Source organism: Egretta garzetta, unplaced genomic scaffold (genome assembly GCF_000687185.1).
Source record: "Egretta garzetta isolate BGI_Z169 unplaced genomic scaffold, ASM68718v1 scaffold126, whole genome shotgun sequence".
NCBI lineage: Eukaryota > Metazoa > Chordata > Aves > Pelecaniformes > Ardeidae > Egretta > Egretta garzetta.
Genome location: NW_009260128.1, coordinates 1,771,060 through 1,784,038, shown reverse-complemented (window position 1 = coordinate 1,784,038; position 12,979 = coordinate 1,771,060). Strand labels below are relative to the sequence as shown.

At 40.9% G+C, this 12,979-nt stretch overlaps 1 protein-coding gene across 1 annotated transcript in view; it reads left to right on the top strand.

Annotated features, from left to right (window-relative positions):
• The window catches only part of ZNF407 (zinc finger protein 407), a 330,523-nt gene that overhangs the window by 315,139 nt on the left and 2,405 nt on the right, over positions 1-12,979 (top strand). The window lies entirely within an intron of this gene.

Below are 12,979 nucleotides of genomic sequence, written 5' to 3'. Positions count from 1 at the left end.
TCACTTGGCCTTGTTGAACCTCATACAATTGGCCTCAGCCCATCGATGCAGCCTGTCCAGATCCCTCTGCAGAGTCTTCCTACCCTCGAGCAGATCAACACTCCTGCCCACAGATCCCTCTGCAGAGTCTTCCTACCCTCGAGCAGATCAACACTCCTGCCCACAGATCCCTCTGCAGAGTCTTCCTACCCTCGAGCAGATCAACACTCCTGCCCAACTCGGTGTTGTCTAAAACTTACTGAAGGTGCACTCAATCCCCTCTTCCAGACCATTGAAAAAGATACTAAACAGAACTGGATCCAATACTGAGCCCTGGGGAACACCACCTGTGACTGGATGCCAACTGGTTTTAGCTCCATTCATCACAACTCTTTGGGACCAGCCATCCAGCTGGTTTTTTACCCAGCAAAGAGTATACCCATCCAAGCCATGAGCAGCCAGTTTCTCTAGGAGAATGCTGTGGCAAAGAGTGTCAAAGACTTTGCTAAAGTCTAGGTAGACAACATCCACAGCTGTTCCTTTATCCAGTAAGTGGGTCACCTTGTCATAGAAGGATATCAGGTTATTGAAGCAGGACCTGCCTTTCATAAACCCATACTGACTGGGCCTGATCATCTGGTTGTCCTGTACGTGCTGTGTGATTGCACTCAAGATGATCTGCTCCATAACCTTGCCCAGCACCAAGGCCAGACTGACAGGCCTGTAATTCTCCAGATCCTCCTTCCAGCCCCTCTTGTAGATGGGCATCACATTTGCTAACCTCCAGTCAACTGGAACCTCCCTGGTCATCCAGGACTGCTGAGAAATGATTGAAAGTGGCTTGATGAGCACTTCCACCACCTCCCTCAGTACCCTTGGGTGGATCCCATCCAGCCCCATAGACTTGTGTGTGTCTAAGTGGTGTAGCAGGACGCTAACCATTTCCACTTCAATTATGTGGGCTTCATTCTGCTCCCCGTCCCTGACTTCCAGCTCAGGGGGCTGGGTACCTGGAGAACAACTGGTCTTACTGTTGAAGACTGAGGCAAAGAAGGCATTAAGTACCTCAGCCTTTTCCTCAACCTTTGTCACTATGTTTCCCCCCGCATCCGCTAAAGGATGGAGATTCTCCTTAGCCCTCCTTTTGTTGCTAAAGTATTTATAGAAACATTTTTTATTGTCTTTTACAGCAGTAGCCAGATTAAGTTCTAGCTGGGCTTTGGCCCTTCTAATTTTATCCTTGTATAACCTCATGACATCCTTGTAGTCCTCCTGAGTGGCCTGCCCCTTCTTCCAAAGGTCATAAACTCTCCTTTTTTCCTGACTTCCAGCCAAAGCTCTTTGTTCAGCCAGGCCGGTCTTCTTCCCCATTGGATCGTCTTTTGGGACATGGGGGTGGCCTGCTCCTGTGCCTTTAAGATTTCCTTCTTGAAGAATGTCCAGCCTTCCTGGACTCCTTTGTCCTTCAGGACTGATATAGACACCAATATGATTTTTGTTCTGTCTGTGTACATTCTAATATGCATTTTACAAAGAAAATAATATAATTCAAATAGCTTTAGAGTCTTTTTATTTCAGTAAAAGCACCTGAATTACGTTTTAAGGATACTCGGAGACACACTGAAAGAAATGGTGAACCTTAGTGGGTTTTGGAAGCACTGGAACATATACCAAAAGCTAGAGCTACAAAACCTCCAAGAAGGGCCTAGCTGGGACTCATAGCAGCTTTTTCCACTTGGGCTGCTCAGAAACTCTTTAACCTGCACATCTTTGAAATGCCAGACCACAATGAGTCCTCCTGCGTGTTTTGTCTGTTATGTGCCAGAAGTTAGGAAACTGTTAGTTCACTAAACTGCGGTAGCTGGGAAAAGAGTAAGAAGTATTAAAAAAAAAAGGTAGCTGAAATAAGAACCCTTTAACATAAGTGTCAGCAGAAGCTGTTAGTTTCTCAGTGTTTTTGAAAAACAGATCTTCCAGGTATCTAGCTCCAGGCTCCTGGGGTATTTTTTGGTGGGGGTGTTATCTGGTCTCTGTCTTGTCGCATATCACAAGCTTTACCGCTTTCACAAAAATGATCATAACGTCCTCTGAAATTTTGTCTACTGCACTGTAAAATATGAACTGAGTTCCAGTAATAGTAGAAGTGCTTGGGGTCCACTTAGGTTACAGCTAACGATGCTGTAGCAGGTCCTATGTAACAGCAGAATAAGAAGTGCATTCACTGCACTGTGCACCATGCTACAGACAAGTATACTAGGAACCACAGTGGTTTTAAACCACTTGGCATTATTTAATTAACATGCTTTTAAGCATTCTTTAGCTTCAGTTGTAGACAGAGACATATATATATCTTTGAACAAGTGCTATCAGAAGTAAGAGCTAAGTGGCATTTAAAATACATTAGAAAAATGTGATCACTAATAAGTTTTAAAATATTCCCTCTTTTTCTAGTCTAAATTGGGTCCCAGGAAGGAAAAAAAAGAAGAGCTAACAAAATGACCTGACAGAGTGGCAGGGGTTGTTTACTAGTCTATATCTGAATGGGATTCATGCTTCATCTGATTGACAGTCGCTGCAAATTCTTTGGCTTTTTAAGACTTAAGGCGCCACAGTCTTGGGTGAACTTTAGTTCAGAATGGATTTGTTTACAAAAGTTAACTAAGCGGTTACTGTAGAATCGTGTGCTATGTTTCACTGAACTGTTTGGAAATGGTATGGATTTGCAGTACAAATGGTGATGAATCAAGTGAAATCATATTCTAACTACTATACAGTCAATTTATTCAACCTGGGAGCTTCCATCACCCTGGCATCTGGAAGTGGACGAGGTAGCTGAATGGGCTTTGCAGTGCTCGCCATGTCCAAACGTCTTCCCACAGCATGGCACAAATGTTCCAGTGTTTCATCAAAATCAGATTATGCAGATCCAAAAGAGACAAAAATTTACCTCTCTGTTGAGCATTTGCAGAACTCGTAGCCAGAATATGTGCACTTAAACCTTCAGTATTTCCATAACAGTCAGCCTTCTCATCATTCTTGTTTCACTACTCTGAATATTCCTTAGTCAAGATCTCTCCCCTAGCGAGGTCAGGATGTAATTCAGTTGTATCTGTACCAGAACAGTGTGCAGCAGACATGCCTTTGAATCTGCAATTAAAAATTGCTTTGGCCTGTTTTCGTTTCCTGTTTTACATTTTCATAAACTCAGATGTAATTTGATGAATGCTGTCATTCTTTAAATTTCTTCAGCATTACAGTTCTCAAGAGACTTCTCTCTCGTTGAGCGTCATTTTTGCATATTTACTCTCTCCACAAGTGCTAGTATGCAGTAGCACAAGTTGAATCTTGCGTTGTTATTTTTGTATTTACTTACGTTTTTCTTTTCGTCTTGTTTTTCTTTGTAGTGATGTTAACACTTCCTCCCGATTTAGTATTAACTCCGTATGCCAGCTGAAAGCTAAAAGTTGGTTTCTACCTCCAGCTAACCAATGATTTAGGTAGTTTTGTCGACAGAGCAGTATGAAAGTTATTCAGATCTTGAAAGCACAACTTTGCAGCTGAGCAGAAACGTGAGGAGCTTCGGGGTGCTCAGGCGGAGCCGCAGCGCAGCCGTTCCCCTTGCGCGTCCCATGCGGCCGTGGCGCACGCGTCGTCTTGGCAGTTCCTGCGTCGGCAGCGCTCAGCGGTGGCTTGCCAAGCACCACCTCTGGTGTCTTCTGTCTTGTTTTATCTACGTACAGCCTAGTGCCTTCTAACACTGGAAGTGGAAGACAGCTTATTTAAGTACTACTGTTTCAGTAGCACTGAAAATATATTTCTGTCAGCGGAAGGGTCAATTATATGAACAGCTCTTCCTTTGAAGTTATGCTGGAAACATGCTGCTTCCATCCTTCACCAGAGGTGAATCATGAAGAGAAGACTTTGTCACAAACTCGACCCTTGAAAGTGGTATAAAAGAGTTACCCATCTCTCCAGCCTCTACTTCCCATCCCACCTCCCAGAACCAGCACATACCCTGCTTCACACTTCCAAAATAATCCTAGCGTTACTGCTAAGCCTGTGACACTCTGAAAAGTCAGCATCTTTTCCAACGATCGTCATTTTAGGCTTGGTAAGCCTCGCTGCTGTCAGTGCCTCAGGAGGAGTGAGGGGCCAGCGTTGTAAGTGGATCACCTATAACCAGCCCTATTCCCTCCTTCTCAGAAGGAGTTGGACGCCTTGCACTCAGACTGACTTCTGAGGTGGGACACGTGATGTCAGAAGCTCAGGAACCATGTCCATAATTAATTCACCTTTGTCTCATGCCACGTACCAGTTTGGGAGCAGCTGTACTGGTGGTTGATCCTATGTTGTGGTTACACGTGTAAGGCTGAAGCGTCTAATCGCTTGTTTTTTCAAAACACAGGTTGGCATGGCCTACAGCTTTCAGACTGAATGATCGTAGTGCTCCTTTCCAGCTTTAGATCCATTGCAAAAATATATAAATATTTTAGCCGCTGGCTTTACAACGGATGCTATAAAAGCAAAGAAATACTCCTTTCTCCACTGAAAACCTGTATGAGTTAAAACCATAAATCCCCCTTCGCTTGTTGTCCTCTGAAACTAGTTGTAATGGTCTCTTCTCCTCGCTGTACCAGCCTCTACCGTCTGACCAGATGTATGCCACTCCTCCAGGGTTCTTTCGTAGCTCCCCAAGCAGGTGACAGGCAAAAAGGAAAATACCAACTGTATGTCAGTGTCCAGATAAAAAGCTACAAAATTAAGTTATGAAGCTCACCCTTTTTAGCAAAATTAACTGGTCGCATATTGGCCCAGCATAGCTCCTTCTTCCTGACAGTTTATTACTTCTAATCATGTGAATCAGGGCTCATTCCAGTACGATTTTGATGAAGCCCACAAAAAAGAGTACACTCATCTCCTCTGATGCTTTGGATATTGAAATGGATTTTTTTTTTTCTGATAAGACAATGCATTAATTGCTTTACTTATTAGATGAGCGTTAGCTTTTGATATAACCCATCCCGTAGACTCCTGATAACTTGCATGCTGAGAAGTCCTGTCCTTGAAGTTACTATAGCGCACGATGATCAGAACTTACCGCTGATGTTTTGTTAGCATTTACTAGCAACGTCTTGGCAGAGGGTGACCTCTAGTACTGTCTCTAAACATTTTCAATTTACAGACTCAAGATTTTTTGCTGTCTTCGCCTCTCATTCTTTTGAAGAGGTCAGCCCTTTATGAATTTGCCACAAGAAAGAGGTTCAAAATACCTTATGTACTTAAACAGCTTAATAAGAATGTAGCCACAATGAACACACAACATACAATTCGTTTTAATATTTATAGAAGAAATTCACATTGTTCTAAGTGTACACAAGCAGCTGCTGTCATTTGGCTATGAGCAGATGTTAGACCTCCGAAAGCTTCGCTGATAATTAAAATACTAACAGTTAGTGTTTTACCCCAGCTGCAGGTTCTGTTTACTGTAAATTTGATTTTAATGGTGCCTCTGTGCAGTTATTGAATAGAGGTTTGTTTTCTGCTATACATACAAAAGTGTCTACAATGAAGACAAATGGTTATTTCCCGTAATTTACTCTGGAAAGATATGAATATACACTGTAACACAGTTGAATTTATAAATGAAATACAGATATGACTATCACATTGGAACTGGTAGTTTCTGCTATCTTAACTAACAAAAAGAACTCGGGGAACTTACTATTTCTAGTTATTCCCAAGCATTCCCCCTGAAAACTGCTGTGCTTTTCAAATGGGTTGAGACGTGCCCTCGAGCAAAGAACAGGTGCTCCTTTTTACTGAATGGGCGCATAAATCAGAATTAATAAACACAGGAAATCACAATGCGCGTCTTTGATAGGTATGCAGACGAATATAACTTCTGCTTGATCATTTAATAACATGATGTTTTATTTTAGGTACCCCTTACAAGTGTCTGTTCTCTTTAGTGCCTCTATGTACATCAAACGTTGGGGAAGGCTAGCCACTTTCAGGCTTGTTAATCCCAAGGGGCTGATTATGCAAACACAATGCATAATGCAAGCTACCATGTTTAGTCCCTTTGAGACTATTGAGGCTAACTATGGCAGTAAGCAGTACTCTTGATAAATAAATGTTTATAAGACCGAGATCTAAATGTATATAGTCTTGAAAAACAAAAGCTCTTGCTGAGATAATAATGACAAAAAGGGGTTTTTGCTTTTTTTGACAAAACAGTTGCTGTCTGGGACTAGAACTATTTCAGAAATCCAGATAATTTTCCTTATGAGCAGAACCTGTGGGTTTTTTCCCTGATTTTCTCGCATTATCCTTCATATTATTTTTCATATTATCTTATGCATTCTGTCTGTCTAGGAAACAGAATTCTCCGTTTTGAACAAGCACAACAGGTCCCTCTTTAAATTGGGATTCTGATTTAGAAGTGCTAAAAATGCACTTCCTGGTTGCACTGCGAGGGTTAAAACAGCAAAAGTGCATCCGTGTAGCATCAATGTCAGTTGTTCCCAAACTGAGGGCCAGAGCAGCCTTCGAAGCTGGACTGCCAAGAAATGTCCAGGCTGGCTATCTTCATCACCAGCTGCTAAACTGCACTGGAAGAGCTAGGTAAAGTATTCCAACTGCATTCCTAATGCTGCTTGCTCATATAGGTAGTTGCTGTATACGCCACAGTGAGTGAGGTTTTTGCTCACACGTAGGAGTTGAGAAGACAAGCCTGCACGGTGGCAAGGAGGTAAAGAGGAAAAGTAGCCTACAAGAAAATCGGTGACCGTGCAGGTTAGGCAGTTGTAAAATCTGCACATTGACACTGTACGCGTTTGCCACGATCAGTGGGAGTTTCAGTATGTATATTTTTCATTTGCTTCTGTAACACTGGGCTCTACAGTGTTCATTTTTGACCTTGAGTGCAGGAAAAGAGAAACTGAAATTTTTCACAGAGAAGGCCTTTTCCCAAAGGTTAATTGGACACTGGAGGGAAACTAAACCAAACCAACCAAACTGCCTAAACACCCTAACTCAATGGCTCAGCTATTTATTTTGGTGGTTGTTTTTTTCTTTTATTTCTTTTTGTTGCTGTTATCATAGGCCTCTAAGGTGTGGGAGGTAAAAATAACAAGCAGGAAAGTTCAGTCTGTTTTTCAAAAGAAAAAAACATTACAAAAATATTTCTTTTTACATTTTAAGGAGACTAAAAGGACATCTGCTGCTTTGTTTAAGATACCTGAAAGGTTAGAACTTTGTCCTTCATTCAAGCAATTCTTCGAAGACCTTGAAGTTTCTAAACATGATTGAGTGGTTAAGGACAATGATAGAAGCCAAGGATGTTTTCAGTTTCAGCATTGAAACATGACGTTACTGGGTTTTTAAGTGTAAAATGAACTATGAACATTATTTGGGAATAGTTTTTGTTGTTTAATTGCCTTTTACAGTAATAATATACGGAAAGGAAAGAAAGCCTTGCTGCATTGGTATCTGTTGAGATTTACGTACTTTGTGTCAGTGGTGGATTTTTTTTTTTATGCCTCTTAGGGGGCTGGTTATGTCCCCTATAGGTATATTTATTTGTACTGCTTTACAAATATTTGCTGCCTTTGTGGACATAATAGTTCTGACAGAGCCATTTTGGGTTGCTGATTTATTTCATTTCTTGGTTTGACCCATCCTGTTTTCTTTCCTTCAGCAGAAGACATGAATGAGCCTTCACAACCTCTTATTTAGTAGCTTAACTAGCTGGTTTAGAAAATGCTGTCCCATACATTGCTTGCACATAAAAACCTTACAAATGAGAAAGAATAGTTTTTACTGCGGTTAAGGAACAGAGATGTAAAAATGTGGCTTTTTATTATGGCATCCGAAAATCAAAGAAATCCCAAAGTTATGACATTATGCCACAGTTCTTGAGCTGCACTTAATTAATTAGAGATCATTACAAAAATAATAATAAAAAAAGGCGGAAACTTGGAGCTTGATCAAGGCCTAAATTATTTCTTTATGCATTTGAATGGTGGACTTACCATACCATTCAAAATATTGTACTGCCATGTAGACAATAACTTTTAAAACAAAAAAATCAGTTGCTCGTTCAAGTGATGCCCAATATAAGCTGAATTTCCTATATCTTTTCAATTCCTTGAAGGTTGTATTTAACTGAAGGAAAAGATGTTTCTTTGCATTTGCATTATTTAATATTCATTGCATTTTAGTAGCTACCAAATATTCGTATGTGTCAATAAATAACATACCTAATCACCAAAGTATGAAAAATTAAGTGTTGCTGAACAGGGTGGTGTAAATCAGGCCTCCTAGAACTTTTGCAGAAAAGGAAAAATAGCTGGTTTAAGCTTGCTGTGTAAATGCAGATCATTTCCGTCGTCGTAATAGATTATTTCATTTATGACTTACTGCTTTGTCCTAAAGGTGCTCCTTGTGAAGGATGTCCTCAGCCTAGCCTCACCATGCACAGCCGCTTGCTACAACTTTTGGGGAAGGGTTAGAATTCTAAAGAGGCTGCTGGCTGAGAGCAAAGTGGTGCTTTACATATAATATTAGCCCAGACTTTCCTAACGCATTACGCATTTCTTTCTGAGACAAGTCTCCTTAATGCCATCTTTATCTGCTACACGATGCATGAAATCTACTTTCTGTTTTAGAACTGCGGCTGACCCTCGACCCCGCGAGTGGCGCCACAATGTGACCTTTCTATTGTCATCAGCTTTCATTCTCCTGAAAATTCTATGAATTTTTATTACAAGTTTTTTTAAACCAAGCTGAGGCTTCAACAAATTACTTGACACAGATGAGATGAAGTTGTTGAAGTAGTGTTAGATAAGTTTTACAGCCAGCATGTGTGCTGCTGAACAGTACAAAGCCAGTGTCCTACAATGTCATACACCAGTAACTGCTGAGCCTACTATTGGATAAATACATCATTTTATGGAACATTGATTGTTCTATAAACCCAATGGAGTATTATGCTCTATGATCAAACCATTTAGATTGTGTGTAGAGCACAGAAAATGCCATATTCAGGATGGTACTAAAAGTGCCATTTGTGTATTTTATGGATGTCATTACGGGGGAAACTTCTCTCTGTAGGCCCTGTTTACTGCAAAATTTTTTAGTCTGTAATGACATTTTTCATTCACAACGTATGCCTTCAAGAGAGGGGGCCCTTGTTTTATTTGTTTCATTCGAGTTTACTGCACAAACCCTGTACATTTTAATTAAATGTAAGCTTAACAAAAGAATAAGGTATTTATTCTGTGGGGAACAAATGATGACAGTAACAAAAGAATAAAACAGACACACAAAAGGAAGTCAGGTATTGAGTAAAAGAGAGGGGGAAAGGTACTAAGCCCTATTTGTAGTTTCCCAGAAGCACATTAAACATCAAAGCATTTCTTTTAGCCCTATTTCGGGAGTTTGTGGTCTCTGAGAATTAAAATAACCTGCGAATATGGATTTAATGTCTAAAAAATCCTGACATTTTCAAATAAAAAACTAACAGTCGCTCAGGACTCCAACTGATAAATAATGGCTCTGCTGAAATGACAGACTTCTTGGAAAGAAACCAATTCTGTGATCATTGCACCCCTAGATATGAAACACCTCTTTACAAATTGTCTGAATATGAGCTCTCGTATCATTATATTTTGTCATTTTAATGCCTATTTGTGTATCTTTTTAATTTGCAATGACATGCAATCAGCAACAAGTCCGCTTTTCCTAATATTAATGTGGGCTTGTATTGCAGCTTATGTTTGCCATGTCAGCCAACACTTACCCCTTCTCTTTACCCATTTTTAAGAGGGGCGCGAGGCAGGCTGGATTTAGCAGGACAACATGATTTGTTGCTGCATACAGTCCAGGAATGTGACATGTTCCTTAAGTACATAAAAATTCCTACAAGCGTTGCGTTGGATAGCAGTGCTCCATTATAGAAATGCACTGTTCCAAAGTCGAAATAGCAGCTAAGCCTCAAAATATGTTGTTTTCTAAATATCTTCCCTGCTTGGCTTTTCACTGTTAAAACAAAAGAAACCCAGTAAAATCTGCAATTCATATTTACCGTGAAAAATCACTGAAATTGAAGTTGATGTTCCCAGTAAATTCCTGGTCATAGTCCAGTTAAAATTTAAAGTTACAGTAGATTCACATTAGTTTAAATGACACTTGAACTTCTACACAGCTCAACATTAATTCATTATAGTTGAAATGGAAGAATCTTCAGTGGGTGAATCTTTTACAATCTGATTGAGGCTGTTACATTTTATAGGAGCCATTTTTCAAAGCAGTACTGACAGCACTCGAAGTTATTAAATTGCTGAATCAAAAGATGGACCTGCAATCGCATTTATGAACTGTGATGGAATAGCTGGGGTTGCACTGCGCTGAGGTTAAGATGTTGGTGTAGTTAAGCTTCATCACACCCCTTAGTGACAGCAGTATTTACCCATGTAGTTTACTTTAATGGTCAGGAAGTGGCTTAACTCACCTCTGGATTCAAATAGATTAAGTAAGCAGTCAGAATGGCATAATTATCAGCGCTGCGAGGGATTCACCGGCTAGCTCTTCACCCAGGAGACTTCCCATTCAATTGCACAGTAAAGGCTGGAGTTGCACAGATTCACGGGTACGGCGTTTGTTTGAGGAGGTGAAAACAGGATGAATTCCCTTGCTTTTTTTCCCTTCCCCAGACTGGAGCTTCTCCTCAACGCAGCGATGCTGTGTCCTGTACATAAATTATCATGATCTTAGGGGAAAGATGTCATGATTTTGCTGTGCGCATGTGAAAATTATGATCGCGGAGTTATTTTGATTTTGAAATCCAGTGGAAAATGCGTGATTTGTAGAGTTATTTTGATTTTGTGCCACATCACTGCCAGGCTCCTCTTTTATCATGTCAACAAAGCAAGATTCCTGAGAGAATTAATTACTTCTACTCTATTATAAAACGTGGAGGAGCTAAGATAATTGTCATTTTATGTTGATTTCCCCTTCCTATTTTTCTGCTCTTTGGGGGGTCTTGTGAATGTCAGTGCCTACAGAGAGCACAGGAAAAGTGGGGATAAGAACCAGTCATACCACAGTAAGCTCCCTTCTCGCTTATGCCTGACAAAATGTACTTCAATTGCATGTGCCAGATTTATCAGGCAGCATCACTTGGAAACACTCTAATGGTTTAAATTGTTAATTTTCCTTTCCAAAGATAACCTGCCTTGCAAACTAAGATGGAGAAAGTTGCATAACATCAGTTTAGACTAGGGAAGGTGATTTGCAGCCTTTCAGTTTAACAAAATTACTTCCTGTGCTTCACAGTACACTTCTCCACCAGCAGCTTTGTAATAGAAATAAAGATAGGTGATAGATAGATAGATAGATAGATAGATAAATATTTAGGTAGGTAGGTAGATAGATAGATAGATAGATAGAGAGGTAGAGAGGTAGAGAGGTAGACAGGTGGATGCCAGCAAGAGCTCAGTCTTTTAAACCTTGATGTTACCTTGGAATATGAGCTTGATATGCACCTTAGTGTATCAAGTTGCTAGAGGCTGCAAGATGCCAAGTACTCAGTCTCGGAGTAACACAGCTCCCAAGTGTGAACTTACCTTTAAGCAAATGAATCTCTGGTTTGTAGAGCCCAGTTTAGTTGTCTGTGGGATAAGGGCCTGACAGCTCTGTGCTCTGGGTGAAAAAAAAACCCTTAGACCAGCTTTAGTGTAGTTTTCCTGGCCTCCTGAGTTCAACAGAGCATGTTGTTCACTAGAAATGTCGTGGTGGCTTAGAAAGTACAGCGCTAGCCTGAAATTTGACTGTAAGAGTCCATTTTTTTCTTCTTGCTTGTTTTATCCCGAACGAGCAAAGGCATATCTGTGTATGTTAGTGATAAGATGCTACATCTGTTATTCCAGAGATGTGATTTCAGTTTGTGTAGGTGAATTTAAACTAGAGCGCAGGTGTGGGTAGTCTCAACAGCATGGACTTAGTCACCCTTCCCAAGGCCCATCTGGCATTAAACCCTCACCTTGTTCTCAGCGTCCGGGACCCACTCTGCTCTCTGTGTGCATGGGTTCTGGCCCAAATCTTGCTTCCCAGCACCTGCAGGAGCTGCGGGCATGCTTCAGGATGGCACTGCCATGGGGAGACGGTGAGTGCTAGAGCTGTTCTGCTTTGGACATCCACAAAGCTGGTCACAGGGCCGCCCTCCGTTACGTCTTCCCAAAAATGACGAAGGCAACCCTGAGGCTGTGCTTTGAGGATGGTGGGCTTAACTTTGTGCAGCTGTGGGCGCGATTTGCTTTGCTGAAGCTTTATTTTTAGTGATGAGAACGGAGAAGGAAACCTTCAATGACCCAAAACCAGATCAGAGCAAGCAGTTGGAATGTGGAGTTTACTGGTATTTTAATTTGTTAATTGATTTCATGTAGGAATAATTAAGTGTGATTGAGGTTTCTCTGGATGACATTGTATAGAATATCCTGTTTAGGGCAAGAAAACTACCAAGGGTTTTCCCAGGTAACTAGGCCAGTGACTGAGCCATTCAGGTGTGCTAGAGAAGATGCTAGGTGGAAAATGAAGGGGGGACAACAGTATCAAAATGACAGCATGGCAACTACCTCACCGACAAAAGCAGGGTGTTAAGGAGATCAGCCACAGTTTTTCATACACGGATATGTCTAATGTAATATATGACCCTAAAATTCAATACTGAATGTGGCTGGATGCCAGGTGCCCACCAAAGCCGCTCTGTCACTCCCCTCCTCAGCTGGACAGAGGAGAGAAGATACAACGAAAAGCTCGTGGGTCAAGATAAAAGAGGGAGAGATCATTTGCCAGTTACCGTCATGGGCAAAACAACAGACTTGACTTGGAGAAAATGAATTTAATTTATTACCGATCAAATCAGAGTAGGATAATAAGAAATAAAACCAAATCTTAAAACACTTCCCCCCCACCCCTCCCAATTTTTTCACTACCTCCT